Source organism: Hemibagrus wyckioides, linkage group LG09, assembly GCF_019097595.1.
Source record: "Hemibagrus wyckioides isolate EC202008001 linkage group LG09, SWU_Hwy_1.0, whole genome shotgun sequence".
In the NCBI taxonomy this organism is placed as follows: Eukaryota; Metazoa; Chordata; class Actinopteri; order Siluriformes; family Bagridae; genus Hemibagrus; species Hemibagrus wyckioides.
Genome location: NC_080718.1, coordinates 6,208,759 through 6,234,960, shown reverse-complemented (window position 1 = coordinate 6,234,960; position 26,202 = coordinate 6,208,759). Strand labels below are relative to the sequence as shown.

Genomic DNA, 26,202 nt, shown 5'->3' with positions numbered 1-26,202 from the left:
TATTTATTTATTTGTTTGTTTGTTTGTTTAATTAATTCTTATTTTTCCTTATACGTTTCTAGTTGGCCCGGTTCTCCTTCTCCCTCAGATGAAGTGTGTGAAACAGTAAATGTTCTGAATGTTCTGCTCTGAAGACTGAATTGCGTGTTGGCTCTCAGACTGAGTGCTGCACTTCCCCGCTGCGTCGCCTCTACGTGCTGCTCTCAGACGGAGCTCCGAGGTTCATTTTCTCCCGTGGAGACGAATTTAAACACAGACGCAAATCAGCTTTCGCAAACAAATAAATAAGCCACGAGTGCCGATCGGTTTCGCTAACAAGGACACGAGCAAACAATGGCAATGCTGCTGTCGCGCTATGCAGTTAACACACAATCCTGAGCAAGTAGAAAGGGGAAAAAACAACACAATGAATTCTCCACAGCCTTCAGCCGCACAGCAAGAACACGTACATGAGTGTTTAGTGTTCTCAGAGAGAGCGGGGTTATCGATTTCTCCTCCATATTGTGTTCTGCCAATGACTCTTACAACACAAATGGGGCAGGAAATCACTACACACACACACACACACACACACACACAGAGGAATGTTGAAATAAACACTGCAGTGAAAGAGAAAGAAGCAGGAAGAGATTTGTTTACTGTTAAAAATAAAATGATGATGTAATGACTGTAGTGAAAGGAAACAATACAAAGCTGCTTATTAAATGTAATTTACAAACCGACATGCTGAGACTCTGATTGGTGGATCAGGTGGTGATTAATTCTCTCTAATTCTCTGACTGGAGCGCAGCTTTATATTAATGTACTCACTCTCATACCTTATCGTTTCCTTAGCAACGGCTCATTCACAGTGTGTAGCTGTTGATATGATGGATATGGGGATGTTAAGGTGCTGGACTACTGAGCAGAAGGATGTGAGTTCAAATCTCAGATCCACTAGGCAAGGGCCCCTGAGGAAGGCCCTTAACCTTAACTGTTCAGTTGTATAAAGTGTGATTAGATGTAATTTGCTTTGGATAAGGGCGTCTGCCAAATGTTAATGAACAAAATCTGTGACTTAAACTCTTCTGATGTCTTCAGGACAGAGGAGTTTACTCTTCTTGGTAGTTTCTCAGCTGTGACCTTTTTACCTCGTGTGAGAGAATAAAGAGAAGTTTACAGTTTCGAGACTAACTAACTAACTAACTAAAAGGAACTATCTTGCTTCAGAAATTCTAGAAACAAATAAGACGTATGTGTCTTTTTTTTTAGTAAATAACACAGTAATGGTTAAATTGTTGTGCTTTAAGAGAAATAAACCATGAGGAAGTGTTGATGTTGCCAAACATACTGTATGTAGGTTCATTCCACACAACCTCCGACTTCAGATAAACATGATGATCATTACAGCATCCACAAAAGCTCTGGACCTCTGAACTGCGCTGTAATGAAACACACTCATGCCAGTAAAAATGTAAACAAAATCAAATAGCAGAGAAATGAAGTGAGTAGAATGAAAGTGAAGTGAATGTTGTTGCTCTCATGGACCTGTCCACGCTAACCCTCATCAGGAAAATCAGCAGTAACATCAGCAGCCTCCCGCTCGCCTCCCTCTCTAATCGTTTCACCTCCAGTCATTAGGATGAAGTCTGTTCAGTGGCCGCAGGGTTTCTATCAGTCTGGTGCCGCGCCAACGCTCGGCTCCCTGCCCAGGAAGTGTTCGTCCAGGGGCCGGCCAATCACAGCCCACACTCTCTTTCTCCATCGCTACCTTTATTACTGCACTGCTGAACTGGAAAGAGAGAGAGAGAGAGAGAGAGAGAGAGAGATCTCATAACGAGCGTGACGAACCAATTAGCAGCCTGTTCTGTTCGGGTCAAAATCACACAGCTGACATTTTTACTAGAAGTGGAAACGTGATTAAAAAAAAAGTTCCTCTAATGAACATTAAAAAGTGCACTTGAAACCCATAGTTCTATTACTGAGTCCAGGCTAAGGTCATTTTTAGCTGATTGTTTTATAAAAAGTGAAAAGTGATTTTTGTAGCTTCTTGAGCTCTGTACAAAACCACCCAGGATCTAAAGAATGTCTTTTTGGGGGATATAGTGGCTTAGTGGTTAAGGTATTGGCCTATTGATCAAAAGGTTGTGAGTTCAAATCCCAGGTCCACTAAGCTGCTGTTGTTGGGCCCTGGAGCAAGGCCCTTACCCATCAACTGCTCACTTGTATAAAATGTGATAAATTGTAAGTCACTCTGGATGAGGAGTGTTGTTGTTCTTTTCAGGAGATCCTTGTACCGGGGTGACCACATTGGATCGTCTGGTCCACATATTTGATTTGTTTTACCAAGTTTTACCCTGGATGCCCTTCTTGATGCATTCTATCTGGGCTTTGGACCAGGACTGAGAACAAACACCTCAGTGTTTAACAGCAAAACTTTAAAACATCCTCACATATTATAAAAATGTACAGTTAATTACCTTTCCTGAAAATCCAAAAACAAATCTGCTTAAGTATTCCACCCTCACAGATAATATTTGGTGAGGCATGAGAGCTTCAGAGAAGCTGTCATGGATGGCTTGGTTAATTCCCAGCTGGAAGACCTCCTGGTTTGTTCATACCCTGCGCCATGGGTCTTTGTTTTGTGTTCTCATGTGTTTGCCCCGTCCGATCCTCTGCAAACATGTTCCGTATGTTTCACCTAATTACCTTCCCTATATATACCTGCTGTCTTTAGCCGAGTCCTTGTGTTTGCTAGCTGGTTTTTCCTCCTGGTTTCTGTTTGTTATTTTGTACCTAGTTTTTCCTAGTGTTTCCATGTGTCTATAGTTTTATTATTTTATTAATAAATCCCCCGTTTCTCCTTTTATCCCTCATTTGGGTCTGGATTCTATACCTGTGCAGGCACCCTCTCTTGACAGAAGCTGAGAGAATCACTTCCTGTAGATGTCATGTAGAGCAGCGCTGTTATGAATTCATTTTAACAAATCGGTTAAGCCTGTGGGGTCATGTGACACAAATTGGGTTCAAATGGTGGAGCTCAGAGTGCTGGACCAGGATGTGGATCTGAAAGGGAACAGGCATGCTAGGATTATTCTTCTGGAATTTTCTGCTGCACAAGACGTCAAGCAGAAAAAACTCAAACCTGAAACGCCATCTGACTCTGAAACTGATGTCCCGTGATGTCGTGATGTTTACCTTCACACTCACCCAAACAGGGTTATTTTCATCCCTGCCATGTTCAGAGTGACCTGTTTTAAGTTTGAGGATTTACAGGACAATAACTCTCTGTGTCTCAGCGTGAGAAAGGACCTGTGGTACTGTGAGCTGTCCAGATATTTATCTTTATTCTTTTACTTTTGCCTCTTTTCCCTCTGCACATAAATAAACTGCTTCTGGAAGCATTGTATAGCACACAGTTCCACAGGAGCATTGTATTGATCTTCTGTCAGCACTCAATAAATATGAAGACTCCGTGTCCTGACCTTTATTACCCGAATTCTTAACGCCGGACATCAGGAGGATTCCTGAGCAGAAGGAAGGGACTTTGGGGCTCCATTTCCATCAGGACTCTTTATAGGGATCTTCTCTGAGATGAACACACTGTATTCTGGGGATTTAGAAACACATTTCTGTGAACAGAGCAGAGCTGATGGTGTTTCTGACCCATCACCTGTAAGCAAAACCTCACAAAGCACCTGGGTATTCATTCTTTATTGCATTCTTTTTACTGTTATTATCATTTAATAATCATCTTTTAAAAATTCACTCACATTTGATTAATTTAATTTGAATCATTTTAATCATAATAAATACAAACATTACAATAAAAAACACATACGCTGTGGCGACCCCTGAAGGGAAAAGCCGAAAGAAGAAGAAGAAGACGATTCAAACACATATAAACTTGCATTACATGTTTTATTATATTAAGATCTGCAAAGCTACATCTACAGAAATCCTGTAATGTGACAATGTATTTAAATATACAGAAGAGAACAGTTAAGGTAATATTAATAAAACAAACAATGTTAAATTAGAATTAAAGGATAGAATTAAGGATTAAATTAAATTATAATTCACATCTGTGTTTAAAATTCTACACAGTGATGTACAGCTTTCTACCAATTTTAAAACACAGTATTAATACAAATTTAATTTTAACTTTTAATTTTAATTTTAGAAAAATATATAGAATTGTTGATTTGGTGGGGTGGGGCTTTTACACTCTTTAACAAATAAAAAAAATTAGTGGTATAAGGGGAATAAAACACTTTTTTTTCTGTTAAAACAATCTACTTTCTCTTCATCACACACACAAAAAAAGATTTATTATTATTATTATTATTGATTATTTTATATTACTGATTATTTTAGCACCATGCAGTGTTTACACTGATCAGGTACAACACTGTGAGCACTGACCGGTGAAGTGAATAAGACTGAGTATCTCATCATGGCACCTGTTAGTGGGTGGGATATATTAGGCAGCAAGTCAACATTTTGTCCTCAAAGTTGATGTTAGAAGCAGGAAAAATGGACAAGTGTGAGGATTTGAGCGAGTTTGACCAAAAGGGCCAAATTGTGATGGCTAGACCACTGGATCAGAGCATCTCCAAAACTGCAGCTCTTGTGGGGTGTTCCCGGTCTGCAGTGGTCAGTATCTATCAAAAGTGGTCCAAGGAAGGAACAGTGGTGAACCAGCGACAGGGTCATGGGTGGTCAAGGCTCATTAATGCCCGTGTGATCCGATTCAACAAATGAGCTACTGTTGCTGAAATAGCCACAGACCGGTCAGGGTGCCCATGCTGACCCCTGTGCACCACCAACAATGGGCAACGTGAGCAACAGAACTGGACCACATATCAGTGGAAGAATCGGTGGGATGTGCTGGACAAACAAGTCCAATCCATGGAGGCTCCACCTCACAACTTACAGGACTTAAAGGATCTGCTGATAACATCTTGGTGCCAGATCCCACAGCACACCTTCAGGGATCTAGTGGAGTCCATGTCATGTCTGGATGGATCAGGGCTGTTTTGGCAGCAAAAGGGGGACCGACACAATATTATGCAGGTGGTCATGATGTTATGGCTGATCGGTGTTTATTTTAAATACAAAATTTAAATTTATTTTAAATAAAATTATTTTATTATTAAATAAAAAATGTAAAAGCCTTTGATTGACAGCTGTGTTTACGGTGTAATGGTGATAATGTAAAGCTCTCTCAATATCTATATAGATATGAACAGATATAATGTGGTGTCCATTAGTCTCATAGCAGTGTCTCAGATCAGAGACTGGCTTATAAAAAGTTGTGGAAATGAAACACTTGAAGTGGGTGTAATTATGGCGGCGGCGGCGGCGGCGGCGCAGCACGACATTCTGTCTTATTTTAAATAAGCTTTATTGTAACCTTGCTTTTAGAATAAAGTGCAGTTCAATCTGAAAAAAAAGAAAAACCACGGGCTGTTATTCTTTACCGCGTACACCACAGCTACATCTGTCATAGCCACACTCCACGCTGGTGTTCCTGACTCATTTCTGGTAAGGCGGAAGTTAGCAATTATGCTACATGTAATTACAATGTCGTTTTAGTCATACAGAATCTTTTCTTTTTTCCCTCAATTTACCAAGTCGTCTGAGAGAAATGTTGATATTCTGGTATGACAGAACCCTCAGAAGTTAGCGCTTAATGCTAAGAGTAATTACAATATAATTTGAGTGCTTTTTTTCTGCAATTTACCAGCAAATCTGAGTGAAATATTGATATTCTTGACCTTCCTGACTCATTTCTGGTACAGTGAAGCCCTCGGAAGTTAGCGCTCAATGCTAAGTGTAATTATAACGTCGTTTTAGTCAGATAGAATCTTTTTTTTTTTTTTTTTTAGCAAATTACCAAGATATCAGAGAAAATTATTGATATTACTGAAGCTTCTGTTTCATTTCCAGTGTGACAGAAAACCCTTGGAAGTTAGCCTTTTTGCTATGTGTAAATACGGTGTAGTTTTAATCATATAGACTCTTTTTATCATATAGATTTTTTTCCCAGCAATTTACCAGAGAAACGTAGATATTCCTGAGGTTTCTGTGGACTCATTTCTGGTACGCTGGAACCCTCAGAAGTTAGCGCTTGATGCTAAATCTAATTAAGATGTTACTTTAGTCATACAGAATGATTTTTTCCACAATTTATTGACTCATCTGAGAGAAATGTCGATGTTCTGGTTGTTCCTGTCTCATTTCTGGCAAGGTGGAACCCTCAGAAATTAGCGTTTGATGCTAATTGTAATTAAAACGTTATATTTGTCAAACCGAGTCCTTTTTCTGCCATTTATCAGCTCATCTGAGAGAAATTATGATACTCTTGACCTTTCTGTCTCATTGGCACCGTTAATCTCCCTTTACATTGTTTGCATAAACCTCATGCTAGCTACATAACCATTAGCCTCACAGATTAGTGGGTTATTAGTGATTTCCCAGTTGCTTAGCAACAGTGTTCTTCGGAAAATGAATCCACCCGAACCTGTATAATCAGAATCATCCATTTGAGAGGAGTTTAAAACGTTTAAACATGATGTTATTGAGTTCACGGGGAGTTTAGGCGTAGGAGGACTCATAGTGCTGCCGTTTCTGGTTGTCAGCGATCTCCTGAATATACTACTGCGTGGGAAGAATACGAGTTGTTAAAGACAGGAGAACACTAAAGTCTACCTTCTGTTCTTCCCCATGTCTCATTTCTTTTTAAAGGTTTTAAAGGTATATTTAGGATTCGTGCTTTCCTAATCGTAATCCGACCGAGACCTTCGGAAGGAAATGGTTTTAAGGAAAGAATGTTGGATGATGAAGCATTTAAAGCAATCAATTTACCACGGGTTCTTCTTCTTTTTTTGATGATAAATCTGTAAAGAAATCCCTTTAAGCTTAATCCTTTAATATCAGGATTGTCGGCTACCACGTGACCAAATCGCAGGTTTATATTCATGCACTTCTCCTGATACTTAGCTAGATTTCTGGAAGGAGCCTCCACTTCCTGTTAATATCTTAGAAGCTATCTATTTATTTGAAGATCTGTTTAACATAATTCCACCTTACAGCTCTGCGGTGTTCTCAGAAATCTCAATTTTGGTGTTTATTCTCACCTTTCAAATGTCCAAAAAGTTGGTGAAGGCACAGCACGCAGCACCTTCTCTCTTCAATCTGCTCCGTCAGCATTAATAATGAGGAGGAGGAGGAGGAGATGATGAACGACAGTCATTTCTTACCGCACGACCTTCAGCATGAACTTCTCTTCTCCAGTCTTTCTCTCCTTCAGTGTCCTACAAGAGACGTAGAAATATTAATCATATATAAATGCTCCGGGCACAGCCGCGCAAAACGACATATATATTAGCAGCATGCAGATAACTCCAACATGCAGGTCTGGACCTCCAGTAAAACACTTCTCCCAGCTCTGAACTCATGTATCATTTCTCCTGAAATTCTGTTCAGGGCTAAATAAATGTTTTACACTTTATTTCTCTGTTTTATATAAGGCCAGGTTTTTAATCATCTGTTCAGTAAATCTAACTAGCTTGACTTATCCGGCTATAAAATAAGCTAGCTAAAACAAATGGCTAAACAGCTAGCTGGCGGTTAGCATTATAAATTAGCAGGAAAACCTTTCAAGATACTCTCTCGTATTAGCTAGCTGGCTAGCGTTGCTGTGAGCGAACAGGTTTTAAGTAATAAACACAGCGTGTGAAGTGATGTTACAGTCAAAACATAAACGATGGGGTGGAGTTATGAAGCGGTGTTATTATAATTACCCTGAAGCTGATTTACATATGTAAGAATAATATCATAGTTTTTCTGTAAAGAAAGTTAGTTTCTGTTTTCGCTTACGTTCTAACAGAAAGACATTTCACTCTCTTTATTCCGCTTTCTTAAACTTAATCAGACAAAAACATTGCAGCTCGTCCCAGAGGTGTGAGTGAAGGAGCGCTCAGGATCAGGTGCTCGGGGGCGGAGCTTTCGCTTCTGCACTTTATTTTAACTTTTTTTTGCTTATTTTCATTAAGTGCTTTCTCAACGAATTCAATTACAATAAAAGAAAGCAAACAGACGAAACTAGCTCATGTTCAAGTTTTGTGATTCTGTGTGCAGCGTAGTCTCTCTCTCTCTCTCTCTTTCTCTGTCTTTCTCTCATTTCCCTTCTGTTTCTCTTTCTCTCTCTGTTTTCCCTCTGTTTGCCCCCCCCTTCCCTCTGCATCCCTCTCTCTCTCTCTCTCTCTCTCTCTCGCTCAATTACACTCTCTCTCCGTCTCTCAACTTCAACTTCAAGCTCCAGCTTCAGCTTCAATGGCTGATACACAGCACTGACACTGGAGACTCCTTCACCACATCACACACACACACACACACACACACACACACATACACACCTCATTATATAACAGTTTATTAAGTAGCGCCTCCTCTGTACCAGACTCAAGTCGTTATTATAGACACGACAACATCATCCTTTTTTTAATCTATTTATTGTTCCGTTTAAAGTTTTTGTCCTTTATATAAAGACACACTGCACTTCATTACCACTGAGCCATGAGAGAAATCCTGCAGGACTGATAAAGGCTTCAAATAAAACCCGAAATCCAGAACCTTTTACCCCCTGCTGAGTGTTTTATTCCAACTCCACACAGAACCCTACGGCAGAACCCTTTTATTTTATCAGCAAACTTTATCAGAGTCTCAAATCTTCAGTGAACCCCCGTGCCACCTTTACACGGCCTGACACAAAGCCTCTCATGCATCATTCAGCATCGTCTCTATCCAATATTTATGCGCTGCTTATGAATGTGTTATGGAGGCCCGGCGTTACGCTGCTAGCTGTCTACGGCTGTGTCTACAATCTCATGCCATCAGAAGATGGGTTTAATGTGAGTTCTGCTCATTAACATTTGGCTGGACTCAGCGGGTCGGGATGTGCCGAGCCCAGCGGAATAAAGCGTCTCGCCTTCAGCAAACATTCCCTCAGATCGGTGAAGCCGAGTTTTATTAAACTGAACAAGCATTAAAATCGCCCCGGACACGGTCGAGAAGGCAATTTAAACCCCGTCAATTGACACACACTCGAGGACGAAGCTCTTTGTGGAATAGAAAATAAAGTCAGAGACTCGGCCTTGTGGCATGTAAATGTATTAAAGGATATAAATAGAGTTTTAGAAGAATAAATCACAGAGGAACTTTACTGCAAGGTCAGCAGATGATTTATTTATTTATTTCATTGATTTATTATTCTATACCATATAATACAATCTACAATCTATACTCTACAATCAATAAAGACAGATACACCTTCAGATGGATAGAATTTATTAATGTATTAATTAATTAATTAATTAATTAACTTATTTAATTGATTTATTTTTTTCTCTGTTAAAACTCTAAAATCAATTAAGACTATAAATCAGCAGCTATAGCACTCTCCTTTATTGATCTTTTAAGTCAGAAATGTTTTTAGTAGTTTAGAATAACTTTTTATTTATTTATTTATTTATTTATTTATTAAATAAAACTATGAAAGAATATAATTTAAAAATGCCATAAAATGAGCAAAAGCTAAAATAATAAGGAATGATTTATTATTAAATAACAATTTAAATAATCAAATAAAACAATAAACTAGTTTTAATTTTCTTTTCAGCTTCAGTCATTCATTCATTTATTCATTCATTCATAAGCAGCTCTGGTATTTTGCTGTGATCCAGCCAGGTTTAATGAGCTTTAATTATTTTTAAAATATTCATTAAATTTATTTAATCATAACTGTAGTTACAGTGTCATTAAATTATTTATTACAAATTTCTGAGTTTTTTTTTAGATATAAACCATGAACACGTGATGCAAATACGAACACACACACACACACACACTAAGATAAACTGCCAAACTTCTGGACTTCTTGCGTCCTACTACTTGTAAGACGTCCTTCAGATGAAACATTAGAGGAACTTCCTTCATCCTGATACTGAATTAATTCCCAAACTACTTAATAAGCTGCTCAGTGGCCGCTCCAGGCGAGAGCTGTTAAAATGCTGATCCGGTGTTTGCTGCCCTTGTAATTTGGCCCAGAACCTGAGACGGTAAAATAATCCACCAGTGAGAGCTGAAATGAGCGAGGGAGCGAAAAGAATAATTGGCTTGAAACTGATCCTCCATAGAGAAGATTTACTTTCCATCTAATTAGTCTGGACACGAGAGCGTATCTGTTTGTTTAAATGAAGCGCTTGTTGAAATAAGAGCGACGACGACCGCGAGCTTTTAATGAATCGTCTCCAGATCAAAAATTCCAGAAAGGTAACGCGGCCTAATTGTGAAAAGGAAAAGTTTGAAAATGAACAGTTTATCCAACATGGAGTCTACTTCCTCAAAATGAGGTCAGTGAAGCACCAGGAAGCTTGCTTCAGAGCTAACAAGTAATATCTAAAGCTACAGGTTTAGCATCGTGATGAGTAACAACTCATCATGTCGCTCCAGTCCAGCATCAGACTCAGGAAGGAGGCGTGGCCTAAAGTTTAAAGGTGGAGGTGTACATTAATCACATAGAAGTGTTTCAGATGAAAGTTTTGTGGTCGCATTTTACATTTAATTGAGGTAAATAACATCAGTCCTGCAAAAATGAGACCCAAAAAGGAAAAAACCTTGTAGTGTTAAACATATATACATAAAAATAAATGGTACAGCTCATGTCTCATGAAAAAAGTTAAAGGTAAAAGTTAAGGGCGGAGTTGAGAGCGGGGTTAGGGGTGGAGTTTAGTGTTGGGTTAGTCGCGGATTTGAGGGTGGGGTTAGGGATGTAGTTGGAGGGCGGAGTTGAAGTTTTGGGTTAGGGATGGAGCTGAGGGTTGTGTTAGGGGCGGAGTTTAAGGTGGGGTAAGGGACAGAGGTGAGGGTTGGGTTATAGGGGCAGAGTTGAGGGCTGGGTTAGAGGTGGAGTTGAGGGTTGAGTTGGGGTGGAGTTGAGGGTTGGGTTATGGATATAGTTGAGGGTGGTGTTAGGGACGTAGTTGAAGGTGGGGTTGGGACAGAGTTGTGGATTGGGGCGGGGTTAGTGTCCATACCTTATCTTATGATGTCACTGAATGAAAAGTATAAATCTCATTTAAACTGAAGATTATTTGTTCAGCACTTTTACATTCCAGAACATTCTCATCAATTCTCATTACAGATCATTTTTACAAACTTAATTTAATATCTGACTTTTTAAAGTATTTTAATAAGAATTAAAGAGAACTTTCTGGGGCCCTGGAGATGTCTAGAAAAATATTCAAGGATTAAATCAAAAGGAGGATCGAGTTAGAACGATTTTGAGTTTAAATAATTGTGGGTTCAGTCACGCTCTTTTTATTTGCTATTTATGTTCAAAAAGTTTCATTTAACTGCAAAAATAAACACGTCTAATCTGTAGTTTGGTGTAAAACTAGCTGGTGAGGAGTGATATGAAGTCGTAGAATCTTATTTCACTTGTTTAATTCATTTTCCCACACGATGACGCGATGAAGCAGAGACTGAGAAGGTTCTTGAAGCTACGATCGTTAACCTCACACCGTTTAAAAATGAAGGATTCTTCATCACCAGATTTGCGGTGGTGTGTGTGAGTTGTTGACATCCATTACACCAGGGGTTTCAGATGAGGAGAGAAGATGATGGGCGGATGATGAAGGTCAGGAAAGTCATCTGGGGTCCTGCTGACATCCACAATCCGTCCCCAGGGATCCCAGCAATAATCTCACATAAAATGTCCTCACGCTGGGGTTTATGGGCACCAGTATCACACCAGTGTGTGTGTGTGTGTGTGTGTGTGTGTGTGTACTGCTGCACCTGTAGTGACTGCACGTTTGATGATATTTAATCACACTGTGGTGAAAGAGAGAGAGAGAGAGAGAGAGAGAGAGAGAGGGAGAGAGAGAGGGAGGGAGGACTGTAGGCGAGACCCCGCCTGGAGCCGAGAACGTTTCCACTTCCATCTCCAAACTGATTGCTTCCTAATCCCTCCATTTCTGCTCTTCTTCCTGGATTATTCACCAGATTAATGCCTCATCATTACTAATCAGTGCTGGATGAGCTTTTGTCCATTTTCTACTGCTTCTTTATTAAAAGTGAGTTGTAATTTGGAGCTTTGATTAGCTGAGGTTTTCACACTCGCTGGACAGTTGAGCTTTTTGATATTGAATGCAATACATCACACACACACACACACACACACACAGATGGAATGAGTGTGATTAGTATTCCACAGACATCAAGCATCCAGTGAAAAAGCCTGAAGAGAGAAAAAAAAGGTCGGTTCAGATTTCCAGTTTCCGTGGTTACGAATCTAGTCTGGACTTCCTGATTAGCGGTGCCGCGCTTCCTGTCGACTTTATTTTTTTATTCCAGCAACGGCGTGAAGTGAAACCCTGCCAGACTTTTAATGCAGTTTGAACAGTAGGTCTTCAGCTTTTCTTCTACGTTACAGTCTTCTGCGTTACAGTCAGGACAAAAGGAAGGAAGGAAGGAAGGAAGGAAGGAAGGAAGGAAGAGCAGTTTCAGTCTTTTGGCCATGTTTCTATTCTCTCGTTCTCAAACTTTAGCAGCATATGCTAAATTGGATCACGCCAGAAGGGACAAGCGCTTTGGGGTTAATTGTGAGTGACCGCAGGAAACATTCCGCAGATGCACCGAGAGTAAATAGGCGCTAAAATAGATTTTTTTTGTGTGTGTGTGTGTGTGTGTGTGTGTGTGTGTTGTTGTCAATTTGCAACATGGATGTCTCTGGCTTTGATCCACGCTGGGGCAGATGGGTAAACAGTGAAGAATTTTCGAACTTTTCATGGCCAAAACAGATGGTTTATAAAAAATCTGAGAGCGTTTACTCATCTGCCTCCTACACGTTTATCCTGCGCCGTAAAAATCAGAACCAACGTCCAGGATTCATTAAAAATAATCCTGACAAACAAAACAAACTCAGATTCATGATGTTAAAGCTCTGTTACTGAGCTGCAAAAGAGGAATTAATCAGGACACACTCACAGTCTAATCCAGAGTCTAATATTCAGCATAATCCCCAGTCTAATCCAGAGTCTAATTCAGAGTGTAATCCCGAGCCTAATCATCAGCATAATTGTGAGTTTAATCCAGAGTCTAAACCAGAGTCAAATCCAGAGTGTAATCCAGAGGGTAATCCCAAGTCTAATCTCGGGTTTACTCCCCAGTATAATCAAGAGTTTAACCCAGAGTGTAAACCCCAGTCTAATCCAGAGTATAATCCCAAATCTAATCCCCAGTGTAATCCAGACTATAATCCCAAGTGTAATCCCCAATATAATCCAGAGTGTAATCCAGAATCTAATCCAGAGTCTAATTCTGATCTAATCCAGAGTCTATTCTCAGAAACACTGGGTACACAACCGAAAAGCATCCAGAGCATCTTGCATGCAGAGAGTCAAATTAACAGAGAGTAAAACCACCTGCTGATGGGAGGAAACCTGGAGACTGCAGAGGAAAGCTGAAGAACCAGGAAGAAACTGAAGAATCCAGAGGAAACTTTAGAACCAGGAGAAAACCCGGAGAATGTGGAGGAAGCTGGAGAACCCAGAGGAAGCCCACACAGACACACAAAACCCCATGAAGCTGCTGAGAGAGGAACCCGAGCTCAGTCCTGAAGATCTCAGGAAACTTCACCATAACATGGTGTTTTTATTGTCTTTTTTTATCTTATGCGATGTACACGTCCCTGTGAAAAAGCTGTTGCTATGGAAACGATAAGGTATGAGAGTGAATACATTAATATAAACCTGTGCTACAGTCACAGCTGCTGTTAGAGAGAATTAATCAACACTGGTCCACCAATCAGAGTCCAGAACTCAGCAGGTCAGTGGAGTAAATCAGGACTTCAGCTTGAAGAAATGGAGCGCATGTTCTGAAAGCGTTATTAATCAGGAGTTTTTCCTCCATTTTCATGCTGCGTCCTGTCCGAGACGGAGCCTGATGGAGATCTGATCGCTTCTGGATAATATCTGGGGTGAAGACGGATTGTTTATCAGACAAAACTTAATGCTTGGCTACTTTCTCTTATTTGGCGTAATGGGCTCCGTCGTCCCGCCTGCCATTTAAACACACGAGCTGCTGCCACGGGAAGGCAGGAAATCATTCATAATGCAACGCAACGCTGCGCTCAGAAACCGTTTTTCTGAAGCAAAATAAAAAAAGTGGCATTTGCAATGCATGTGAGGAGTTCATTTGTGAAAACGGTTAGTTATCTAGTTATTTATTTAGTTCCCTGAAGACTAGAGCAGAGAAAATAGCGAGGAAGAAGACGCCATACTCCATTAGCCATCTACTCATCCTGTGAGGGGAAAAAAAACACACAAAAAATAAACAAAAATGGGATTTGGAGTCTTTGGTAAATAAGAGGCATTCATTTAGCCGAACGAAGGAATTCAGTCAATCATTACAGATCTCTAATAGATGCAGTCATTAGGAGCGCCGCTTAATTGGTTTCGCATCCGTGTCAATGTTTTGGGGTTTAAGCAGCCAGCCAAATTAATTCCTCCCTCTCTCTGTCTCTCTCTCTCTCTGTCTCTCTCATGTATATATATATATAAATATATATATATATATCTCTATGTATACATGTACAATATGATTGAGGTAAATCCAGAGTATTTGACTTGTGTATTCACTTTTAAACAATTAGCAAAACAGCCACCTTAGCCTTAGCCTTAGCATGTCTACTCTCCTTCATGTTCTTAGTTTGTTCTGTTTCTCTAAACTCTCTGACCTGTTGCTCTGGTTCACAGACAGATTTCAGTTCTGAAGTAACGAGTGTCTCTGAAACAGGGTTTTTCAGTAAAACCGCTCTGCTGATGAAACCATTAGAAGATATATTTAGGTTTAAAAATTGGCCTGTGATATTATCGAGTCCTCTGGAGTTCTTTCTAACACATTAGAAGCTAAAAGCATCTTAAAGCAGAGAGAAACTTTATATCCCGACACCTGGCTCAGTTTAAATGGGTTTCTCTCTAAAGTGGGGCATGAAAAACTTTCATCTTTTATGCAGCGGGTTTTATTTGCTAATTAGCATCGGCAATATAAAGCTCAGTGGGGAGAACGCAGCGGAAAAAAAAGAATAAACGAATAAATTCTCTGTGATTTCAGAGAGCAGCAGAGTGAGATGAAGCACGATGGGATGAAACGTCTCGGGTTTAATGTTTACGCTCATGGTTTAAGATGCTTCAGGGGTATACAGTAGTTCAGGATTTAGAGTTTGGACTAGGACTTCGAGTTTATCTTCAGGGTCATGGAGACCTTATGGAGATCAGGATTCGAGAAGGTCTGGTTCGACCTTCGGTTTAGCGCTCTGGTTTGGAATTCAATGATTAGATGAGTCTGATGTAGAGGTTATGGGTTTGAGTTTAGGATTAAGGTTAGAGTTTATGATTAGAGTTAAGGCTTTGGGTTTAAATTGAAATTTGGAGGTGAGGATTTAGTTCTAGGTGTGAAGAGTTTAGTGTTTAAAGAGATATAATGTAAGGTTTGAGCTGTGGGTTAGGGTGTAAGGCTGGGTTTAGTGTCTGAGGTTTGGGGTTTGATGTTTTGGGGTTAGGGTTTAAGATTTAGGCTTGGAGTTTAGAGTTGAGAATTAGATTTTAGATCAGATGTTTTATGGTTAGTTGTTAGCAGCTTTGCCTCAGTGGAGGTTGAGTGTGTGTGTGTGTGTGTGTGTGTTTCCTTATGTGCATCTTGAAATTGTCTGTAGTGTGTGATGCGTTGGTGCCCTGTCCAGGATGACCCCTGTGTTGTGCCCGAGTGGACCCCATGTAGAAAAAGTGCTACAGATGGATGGATGGATGGGTGGATGGATGAGAAGTTCTAGGATTTGTTCCTCTCTTAGGATTAAACTTAATGTTCTGAGTTATGTTTTGGAGTTGGGGTAAATGTTTAGAGTTAGTTAGAGGGTAGAGTTAGACCTTTTTAGGTTTCAGGTGTCAGAGTTAGATTTGTTCTAGTTTATCTTTAGTGTTAGACCCACTTATGGCATTGTTTATTGTCGTTTTGTTTCTGACCAAAATGCATGAAACGAGTAGAACAACAGAAAAATAAGTTGAAAAACTCTTGACATGGCACCCCCTGGCAGCTTGGAGGTGAAGTGTCTGATGTGACAAGTTTACTAACTCTATTTTAATCAATGAAACATTGAGATTTATTTTAAAATGTTTAAAATTTTAAAATTAGAAATCTCTCTTCATCTCTGTGATGATAAACGTGAGGAATACTCTGCTCCGGGGCTCGGAGTGACAAAGAGAAAGAATGGGAAAGAGTTGTGGTTACCGTGTGGTTCTGGAGTTAAACATGTCAGGATCAGTGATTTGCCTAATGAAGACACTTCTTATTAAAAGCTAAAGCCAAAACACCAGATTTATGTTCTTGCATCACTGAGCTGCGAAACCGAAGGAGGATTTTCAGACATTACACCCGAGTTCCAGAGATTAGAGCGAAATGCCGGCCGCTGCTCGGGCTACGCGCAGTTTAACACTGACCACGGTGTAACACGAGTCCATCGAATCAGCCTGGTCATCTGGCAGCGCTTCTTCTCTGCTGGCAGCTTCAGAGGAGCAGATGGAGCTTTTCTTCCATTACGAGCTCCATCATCTCCTCCACTTCGTGCTTCTCCGTCATGTTAGCTCCGCGGCTGCTGGTCTTTTGTGATTCGAACGTGTTCAGGTGAATTAAATCTCTTCCTTCGCCACCTGGAGACGCTCTGCGTGCGGATGCGAGAAGAAGAAATTCCAATTAGTTCTTGGTTGCAAATCAATTTGTGGGATTTGCTTCAAAGAGCCATTTAAAACACATGGATTATTTGTGATCTATCATCATTGATTCCCGCAGTAATGACCACTGAGGAGACAAAGCGAGGCTATTAACAAGAAACGAGAGATAACAAAGATCACCAGGTTCAGTCGATATGGAAGTGGAGGAAGTCTGGAAAAAAAAACAGTTCAGAGTTGCAGAAAGGAGAAGCAGCAGATCCCTGAGACCAACACGTAAAGCGTTAGTTTAAATAAAACAGCTCATGGAGGTAGTACTCAGATTAGCGCTTAGTGTTTTGCTAACAGCGATTAAGATCACGGTGCTTCATCAGATCAACCACAAAAACAAACGAAAGTACAAACAGCTCACTTTAATTTCTTTTAAAGTGTTAAATTATTGGATTTCTCCTGGTTCTCAGTGTTTCTGCTGTCAGCTCGGTGAAAGAGAGAAGTGGAGCGAGACGGAAATATGAGCGATGTGGACAGATTGTTAAAGTCTGAATCGATAAAAAAACAAAACAAAGAAAGCTGCAGCTGTTAGGAATCAAGAGAAAAATTAAGAATATACACTATATTGCCAAAAGTTTTGGGACGTCTGCCTTCACCTGCACATGAATGTAATATGGAGTTGTCCTGCCCTTTGCAGCTATAACAGCTTCAACTCTTCTGGGAAGGCTTTCCACAAGGTTTAGGAGTGTGTTTATGGGAATTTTTCACCATTCCTCTAGAAGTGCATTTGTGAGGTCAGACACTGATGTTGGATGAGAAGGTCTGGCTCTCAGTCTCCACTCTAATTCATCCCAAAGGTGTTCTATGGGGTTGAGGTCAGGACTCTGTGCAGGCCAGTCAAGTTCCTCCACACCAAACTCACTCATCCATGTCTTTATGGACCTTGCTTTGGTCACTGGTGTGCAGTCATGTTGGAACAGGAAGGGGTCATCCCCAAACTGTTCCCACAAAGAGCATGAAATTGTCCAAAGTGTCTTGGTATGAAGCTGAAGCATTAAGAGTTCCTTTCGTTGGAACTAAGGGGCCGAGCCCAACCCCTGAAAAACAACACCTGAACTCAATTATCTGGAGGTGTGTCCCAATACTTTTGGCAATATAATGTATATAAATATATCAGTTACAGGAACCTTCAGGAAGTTCAGAGGTTTCTCTGAGGAACTATATGATGGAGAAAACTGATCACTGATCCGTTTACATTCAGCAGTCTGAACAGTAAAATGGAGAACGTAGGGTTCTGAGGAGAACATCTTCCATCTCCACTAATATCAGCACCTTTGGAAAATATGAGCAAAAAATTCTGTGAAAAAGAGTCTTCATTGATAAATGTTTTAAATTTAGAAAAATACTCATCATAAAAACTACTCGCAGAAATCTCAGTCCTCTATCTAAAGGTTCGGCTGTAAATTGGTTTAATTGGACGATTAAAGCACCGTGAGTTGATGGGAGAGGATCCGCTGGGTGACGACGCGATCCACTTGAAGCGTCTAAATAACTCAAATTACAGGAATTTGACTTTTATTAATAATTAACCTTCTCTGGATTGAATTAATATCCGACTGCTTATGAAACAAAGGCGTTGATTAGACAGATGCGGATCCGCGGGTCGCAATCACTCGGGTAACGGGGCGCTCTGCGGAAAGCCGAGTGTTTATCTCCGCTCGGTTGATGTCGCGTTTCTCATCGGGATAAAAACGATCATTAGCAATAACGCTTTAATTGCTTCTTGACTGAGTGAATAAACATGTTTGTCTTTTCTGATTAATGTCGTCTCATTGACTTTGACTTTATATGCAAACATTTAAGAGTGAGTTAATGCGTACCTCACTGTTCATACGCAGGAACTAATGACCGGGATGTCCATTCACACTTCCTCCCAATCTTTTGCAATTTCTAAGAGCTGAGGTTGTGTAATTGTGAGATAGTGTGATTGTGAGACTGTAATTGTGTAACTGTGGGATTGTATAATTGTGAGGTTGTGTGATCTGTCGCTCTTCCACCCGACTCATGCCTCGTCTAAATCTGAACTCTTTCTCCTGTCTGTATAAACGCGAGCGTTCCTCTTTGTTCCGCGTTCCTCAGAAAGCTGCAGTTATCAGATTCATTTCCTCTTAATCCGTCACACAGATCGGTTCCGATTCTGAGCAGCAGACGTAAGGGTAAACACTCCGGTCCCGTAGACACACACTGATATTTACCCCTTTAATGTCCTCCATCTTGATTCTGCACCATAGCCATCTGCTCCGAGTGATTAAATAAAAAGCAGGAGAATGTTGATGAGCGATTCAGGGTCATTTAGCTCGAAATGGAGATTTTACAGCATTCAGCGGCCAATTAAAACACGGCCACGAGCGTCTTCTGAGACGTTCCGTCATTTTCATGCAGATTTAGTCTATGTTTCAGTTCATACCTCACCTCAGAGCACTGGATTCTGGTTGGTCACCAGACGTCCATTCATTGTCTATAAAGGTTTTACATAACACATAGAATTTTAGAGGAAAGAAAAGCATTCTTCATGGGTTCTAAAATATTAAAGGTTTCTAGCGTCAGTCCAAAAACAGATCGTTAAAGGGAACCTCAAATGTAAAGAAAATAATGAGCCATAATTTGAAGCTTTCAGTTCAAGAGTAAAGGGTTCTTTGAGGGTTCTTTAATAGTTTATTCTATAAGTAAGCTTTCTTAGCTTCCAAAAAATGTTGGAATGTTTTCCCGAGTTTCCTCATAGAACCTTTAATTTACACTCTAAGGGAGCTTTAAAGTTTTGTTAGCTAATTAAGGGTTCTTACAGCAGAACCTTTAAAGGAAGAAAGTCATTAGTAATAATAAAAGGTGTGTATCACACACTTACCCAGTTAACACACACACACACACACACACTCTGAGAGTAAAGGGTTCTCTGTGTGTTGGTTGGATAATAAAGGGGTTTCAGCGTCTCTGACAGGAAAACACACCTCTACTTAGAACCTTTAAGAGTTCCCTTAATTGGATATCCAAAGAAACCTTAAGGGGTCAAATATTTTTCATTGTTTAAAGAAATTCAGCTGAGCTTTGAGTCGTGTAGCCCCACAGTGACGCTGCTAATATAATCACGCCTGATTAAATCAGCAGTTACGCTGAAGGACAGCTGCGGGAAGTGGAACCTGCCGTCATTTTTATGCGGTAATGAGGAAAAAAGCCATAAAAAGTGAGGACACTGCACTCAGGACCTCGTCTACTCTGTATTCAGAGGGTGAAATCCGAGGCCAGGGTTTGGCAGAGATACAGGATGTCTCTGAGAAGGATCCAGGCTCCCAGGGGACCTCCGGAGCACACAAGACCCAAATTGGAACCAACCCGACATTTTCTAGGGTCTAAATCCTGTTACGCTCGCCTTCTGCTCGGATTTAACTGGGTTTTTTGAAGGAGTCCAAACAGCATGGCTTCCCTTCACCTTCAGCAGGATCGATGACACCAGGAGAAAGATGTTTGTGAGCAAAAGCCTGATTTTCTACATGTAAAGTAGCAAGATGAACAACAAGAGTCATGTTATTGGAATGTGACAGATTAGAGCTGCGTTCACACCTACTGATCCGAATCAGAGTGGAACTGATTCGTTGGCTAAACAAACCAAACAAACAAAAGCTCATGTGAAACTCATTCATTCAGAAAAACAAACTTTTAACAAGAAATCACAATAATTACCCTGAGCACAAGAAACACGATATACACCAATCAGCCATAACACTGTGAGCAGTGACCGGTGAAGTGAATAAGACTGATGATCTCCTCATCATGGCACCTGTTAGTGGGTGGGATATATTAGGCAGCAAGTCAACATTTTGATGTGTTAGAAGCAGGAAAAATGGACAAGTGTGAGGATTTGAGCGAGTTTGATGAAGGGCCAAATTGTGATGTCTAGACCACTGGATCAGAGCATCTCCAAAACTGCAGCTCTTGTGGGGTGTTCCCGGTCTGCAGTGGTCAGTGTCTATCAAAAGTGGTCCAAGGAAGGAACAGTGGTGGACCGGTGACAGGGTCATGGGCGGTCATGGATCATTGATGCACGTAGGGAGAGAAGGCTGGCCCGTGTGATCCGATCCAACAGATGAGCTACTGTTGCTCAAACTGCTGAAGAAGTTAATGCTGGTTCTGATAGAAAGGGGTCAGAATACACAGTCAGGATGGGTCAGGGCAAAAGGGGGACCAACACAATATTAGGCAGGTGGTCATAATGTTATGCCTGGTCAGTATATGTAGAACATTAAATAATTATATCTGTAATGAGATGAAAATGTTTTCCCATCCTAAACCACATGGCAGCAATACAGCTCTGTCCTTTGGCTCGTTTTTTCCCTCACAGTTCAGTTCAACAGCTTGCAAAAAATCTCCAAAAAAATCACTGCAACACGGAACACACTGCATGTCACTTCCTGCGAGTCGATTCAGAGTCAAATAGCTTTCTCACTGGCTCATCAGTTTCCTTCAGTGTTTATATTAATCCTCGCTAAGACACAGAGAAAATATTGTTTTAGAAATAAAAACAGATGTCTAGTGCAGTTTTACTGAGCGAAACTGACACAAGCGGAATTAATATGACCAGGTGCCAAAACTTTTAGCCTTCTATGTATAAATATTTATTAAACAGCACTTCTGTGCAAACCGTTCAAACGTTCACTGTCATTATGGCTGTTGGCGAGCAACTGAGTGAAACAAATATGATAATGAAATATAATTTCTATTATTTGCAGGTAGCTGAAGCACAGAATGGGAGGAAAATCTAAATAAAATGTAATAACTGTTATTTTGCGAGCCAAAAGCTGAACAAAGAGCGTAATCACACGTAATTATTTGACATGCAGAGTAATAATTTAATAGGGAGGAGGGAAAAAAAATCAAAATAGAAATAGAATATAATTGTTAACGTCTTCCTTTGTGTCTTGAACAGGAAGCTGCACGCCGCCAGAGGAAGCGAGTGGAACTCTCCGGAGCGCTTGGCGTTGTGTGTAGAAAGATTAGCGTCGTACCCGAGTGGTGATTTGTGGCTTCCTGCCCCTGTCTGTGTTCACTGCTCTATTAGAGACACATTAGCATGGCGATGCATGCTGGGAAATATAAAAAGTGTGCACAAACACAGCGTATTTTCCAAATCTGATAAACTCTGAGCGCATTAACGCACAAACAACACAAAAACCTCCATTAACTACAGACATTACTGTGTGAGATGCTAGAGCGAGTGTTATGCTAAAGCTAAGTGTGTTAATTGGTTGACTGCAGAAGACTGCATCAGAATCCACACTGCAAAAAATTCCAAACTGCTAGCTTCTGCTGTTTTTTGAGCCTACTGCTAGCAAACGTGTTGCTTGTGGTCATCAGCATTTAACCAAGCGCTAGGCTAATGCTAGCTGAGGCACATCAGCTTTTATGTGTTTCTCTTCATGCTAGCAGGGTTTACTTAAAGTTTTGTAATTAATTAGCACACAGAAGTGAAATACAGTGGATTTCATCGCATGCTACTCGAGAGAAACTGATTTAATCACAATTTAATCATTTAACGGCTTTGGAGAAATGAATTTCACTTCCCTGCATCATAACAGTTTGTCTGCTTTGTCTTCCGGGACGCCGATAGATCCAAACTTAATCAGAATAAAACAAATTTAGCACACAATCACAGAGTGTTATGTGGAGTGGCAGTGGGATTTTGCTATCGTTTTGTTTGTGTTAATTAAATGCATGTCACTGTTTCTTAAAATTAAAGACAAAGGGAAATGAGCTAGAAGAGCTTTTCTCTGCAGGGGATTAGACTTAACAAGTAAATAAACAAGTCGAAGAACATTGACATGCTTTTGCACTCGGCTTCTTGTCCACAGACAGATTTAACAATAAGGTGATGAAGGACACGAGGTGAATCTCAGCGTGAGGAAATGAAGATGTTAATGCTGAGGTGTCCGGAACGTCTACAGAACGTCTGAACAGTCGTTACGAGGAAAAACATTTGAGTGAATCTTGCACTTCACACCTTCCTCTTCTCAATATTATCATAAATACGATATCAAGCGTACAGCACATCAGGAGCTACATTCACATCACCAGCTTCAAATTCGACAAATCTGATTTCAATAAAGTGACATGACATTAATGACCACAACGAAGGACAGCAGGAGCATCTGCAGTAAAAACATTCAATAGATCTACAGACACAAAGACAAACAAATAACCTTAATGCTGAGCTCATGGTGGTGCAGAGCTTAAAACCTACGAGTTCTTCTGTAGAAATACATAGAAAATTTAAAACAGTCATATGAGCAAATGAACACAGAGGAACAGGACGAGCTCTGATCTGAGTGATAATAAGAGTCCTGGGATGAGTCTTTATGACTACAGCAGCGGCTCAAGAACAAATCTGCAGTAATTCAGAGAGACTGAGCTCCACTGAGGACTGTGTGAGTTAAAGATACCAACAGTTTTTACTGAATGTGCAGATATTTATTATATTTTTCACCAATCATGTATAACACTGTGAGCAGTGACCGGTGAAGTGAATCATCATGGCACCTCAAACAACATTTTGTCCTCAAAGTTGATGTTAGAAGCAGGAAAAATGGACAAGTGTGAGGATTTGAGTGAGTTTGATGAAGGGCCAAATTGTTATGTCTAGACCACTGGATCAGAGCATCTCCAAAACTGCAGCTCTTGTGGGGTGTTCCCGGTCTGCAGTGGTCAGTATCTATCAAAAGTGGTCCAAGGAAGGAACAGTGGTGAACCGGTGACAGGGTCATGGGTGGCTGAGGATCATTGATGCACGTAGGGAGAGAAGGCTGGCCCGTGTGATCCGATCCAACAGACGAGCTACTGTTGCTCAAACTGCTGAAGAAGTTAATGCTGGTTCTGATAGAAAGGGCTCAGAATACACAGTGCAGGACGGGTCAGGGCTGTTTTGGCAGCAAAAGACCCGTCAGTAAGAATACCTGGGTTTGAACACATTGTTACAAACACAGAAGTTTAGTAGCTGAGAGAACTTTCAGATTTGAAGAGTCTATAAATCTCTTCTGAGAGACAGCGTTGGAGCTGGAGGCCCTTCAGCCTGCTCCTGATCAGATCTGATTATGCTAATCGGATTCCTTTTGATGACTCCCTTCACATTTTCCACTTCATGCTGCTTTGTCTCCAAATGAGCTTCCACTCTGAATTGCACTGAAAAAGAAAATGACTCTATCCGTCTGCTTCGGTGTTTATTCCATTTATTACTCAGATGCCACCGTTGACCCCTGAACCTCGGTACTGAAACAGCTTCAATCCTATAAATGTATGAGATGATAACATTGCCATTTTGTCTGATTACTCAACAGGACCTTACCTGTTGAGGATGAGTGATGAGGCAGACTCCTCCCAGCGCTCGCCTGAGAAACGCCAGTCGATTAAAGATGATCAAGCGCAGTAGTGAACCAGGAGACGGGTTCTCGCCGTGGGACTGAAGCAAACTGCTCCACTGACCAAGCAGAGAGACAGGGGGGACGGAGCAGTCTGTCAGGAGAGACCCATAGAGACGGGCGTCATTTAACACGCCTCACGCTAATGGTCTCTGTTCGCCTGGAATGACCTGTCAGCCAAATTACCCATGAGTCATTGTCTTTGACAGCAACAACATCATAATGTGGCAGTGTGTTTGTGTTCTGATTTGTTGATACACGCTGAGGAAAGCACACGCTCCTGGCGATGTTCTTAGGCAAATAAAACTCTTCAATCAGAACCACGGTGCTGACGAGTTTCAGCATGAGGTGAAGAACAGGAAGTCCAGGGCGAGTCTGGTTAGTGACGGTACATCAGGAGATTTCTGAACAACATTCTCAAGATTCTGAAGCGGCTGTAGCTAAAAATATCCGTTCTGGCTGCAGAAGTTTGGCTCTATTCACGTGACCATGATCCAGCTGCAGGGGCATGATTTTGGCTCGGGCTCACAGCTGGAGTGGTAGACAGAATAGACGTTCTCCTCCTGGCCAAACCGCTCGCTCGGGTCTTTCTCAAAGAGCTGTGTGGTTCCTCCGGGTCATCCTGTGGAGACGTTCATCAGGTGCTGGGAGATTGCTGCGAGTTCCGGAAAACCAGCAGACTCTCAGCCTGCACTGTGCCAAGATTCTAACAAAAAGTGTTGTGACATGGAAAAGCAGGGGCACTAAAGAAACTGCCCCCTGAGTAGAGAGCGAGAGAGAGTGGAGAAAAAATCATGTGTAGAGAAAACGAGGAAACAGGGAGATAGAGAAGAAGAAGAAAAAGACAATGAGAGAGAGAGAGAGAGCTAGAGGGAAAGGGAAACAGGATGATGATTTAGAAGAAGAAGAAGAAAAGGACAATGAGAGAGAGAGATATATATCTATGGGGGGGGGCAGGATGATAGAGAAGAAGAAGAAGAATTAGAAAAAGAAGAAAGGGACAATAAGAGAGAAACAGACAAAGGTTCTTCTCCTTGGTCTTTTCTTCTCGCTCCTCAGTGTTGGAGCTGTTGTTTCTGCTTGGCCTTTAATTGAGAGCAGGCTACATCTCGGCGCTGCTGGAAATTCTGTTTACAGACATCAGAGTGCTTCACATGATTAATGACACGTTTATTCACAAAATCTCAGCAGGCCTGAAAGACTCAAGAGCCTTAAAAAAACAAACAAACTGACAGCAACATTGGGATGATGAAGATCCTTCAAGAGAACTCGAACACGGCTGCAGGACAGGATCTGGAACCAGTCGATGTGTTTCTATAGCAACAGATGCTCCATGTCCACAGGGTGTGTAATCGTGGATTGCAGGTTTTCTGTGAGGTGTTTATTTAGTATTTATGGAAGGAGACTCCAGTGTCAATGCTTTGTAATCCACACAGCTTGGATAAGGAACCTTTAGAGCAGAAATCCAGGCTGTTTCCATGGTTACAGTATTGCCTCTAAATAGCGGGCTGGGTTTTTGAATTGTGGGTAGCGTTGTTATTTCTCAGTGTCAAGCCAGATTCCTTTAAAGAAAGCAAGTTAGGGCGGGGTTTAGTGATGTCATCAGACAAACTCACCACTTTGACCAATCATATTAGCTTTGCAAATGATTAGCAGGTGAAGACACGGTGACATGGTAAACCTTTAGCCATAAACCCTGCATGCTAATCATGCTACTGCTAGTGGTTATTTTTGATGAGTTAGCGATCTAGCAGTGGATTATGACTCCAGCTCAGTTAGCTAATAAGTGATATTGAGCTAAACAGGATGCTAAGAGAATGTTTTCTAATTTGTTTAAATTCGTAGATATGTTAGAGTTTTGATTGAGAGTGACGGTGTAGACGTTGCTCCTGTGCTTTGACAATCGCTGACAGGTTTCGTGTTATTTCCCTTCAGTCATTAAAGAACAGAGTCAGCGTTACACAACAAGCACAAATTTC

The 26,202-nt window shown here is 40.9% G+C and overlaps 1 long non-coding RNA gene across 2 annotated transcripts; it reads right to left on the bottom strand.

Annotated features, from left to right (window-relative positions):
- On the bottom strand, window positions 1–24,433 carry LOC131358866 (uncharacterized). Of its 2 annotated transcripts, none has more exons than XR_009205702.1 (3): window positions 24,151–24,433; window positions 7,122–7,298; window positions 1–1,771 (listed from the first exon to the last, which is right to left on the bottom strand). It is a non-coding gene; the product is annotated as an uncharacterized LOC131358866 (long non-coding RNA). The 2 variants fall into 2 exon arrangements; XR_009205703.1 differs by lacking the exon at window positions 1–1,771 and adding an exon at window positions 3,104–3,589.
- Between the last annotated feature and the right edge of the window lie 1,769 nt (window positions 24,434–26,202).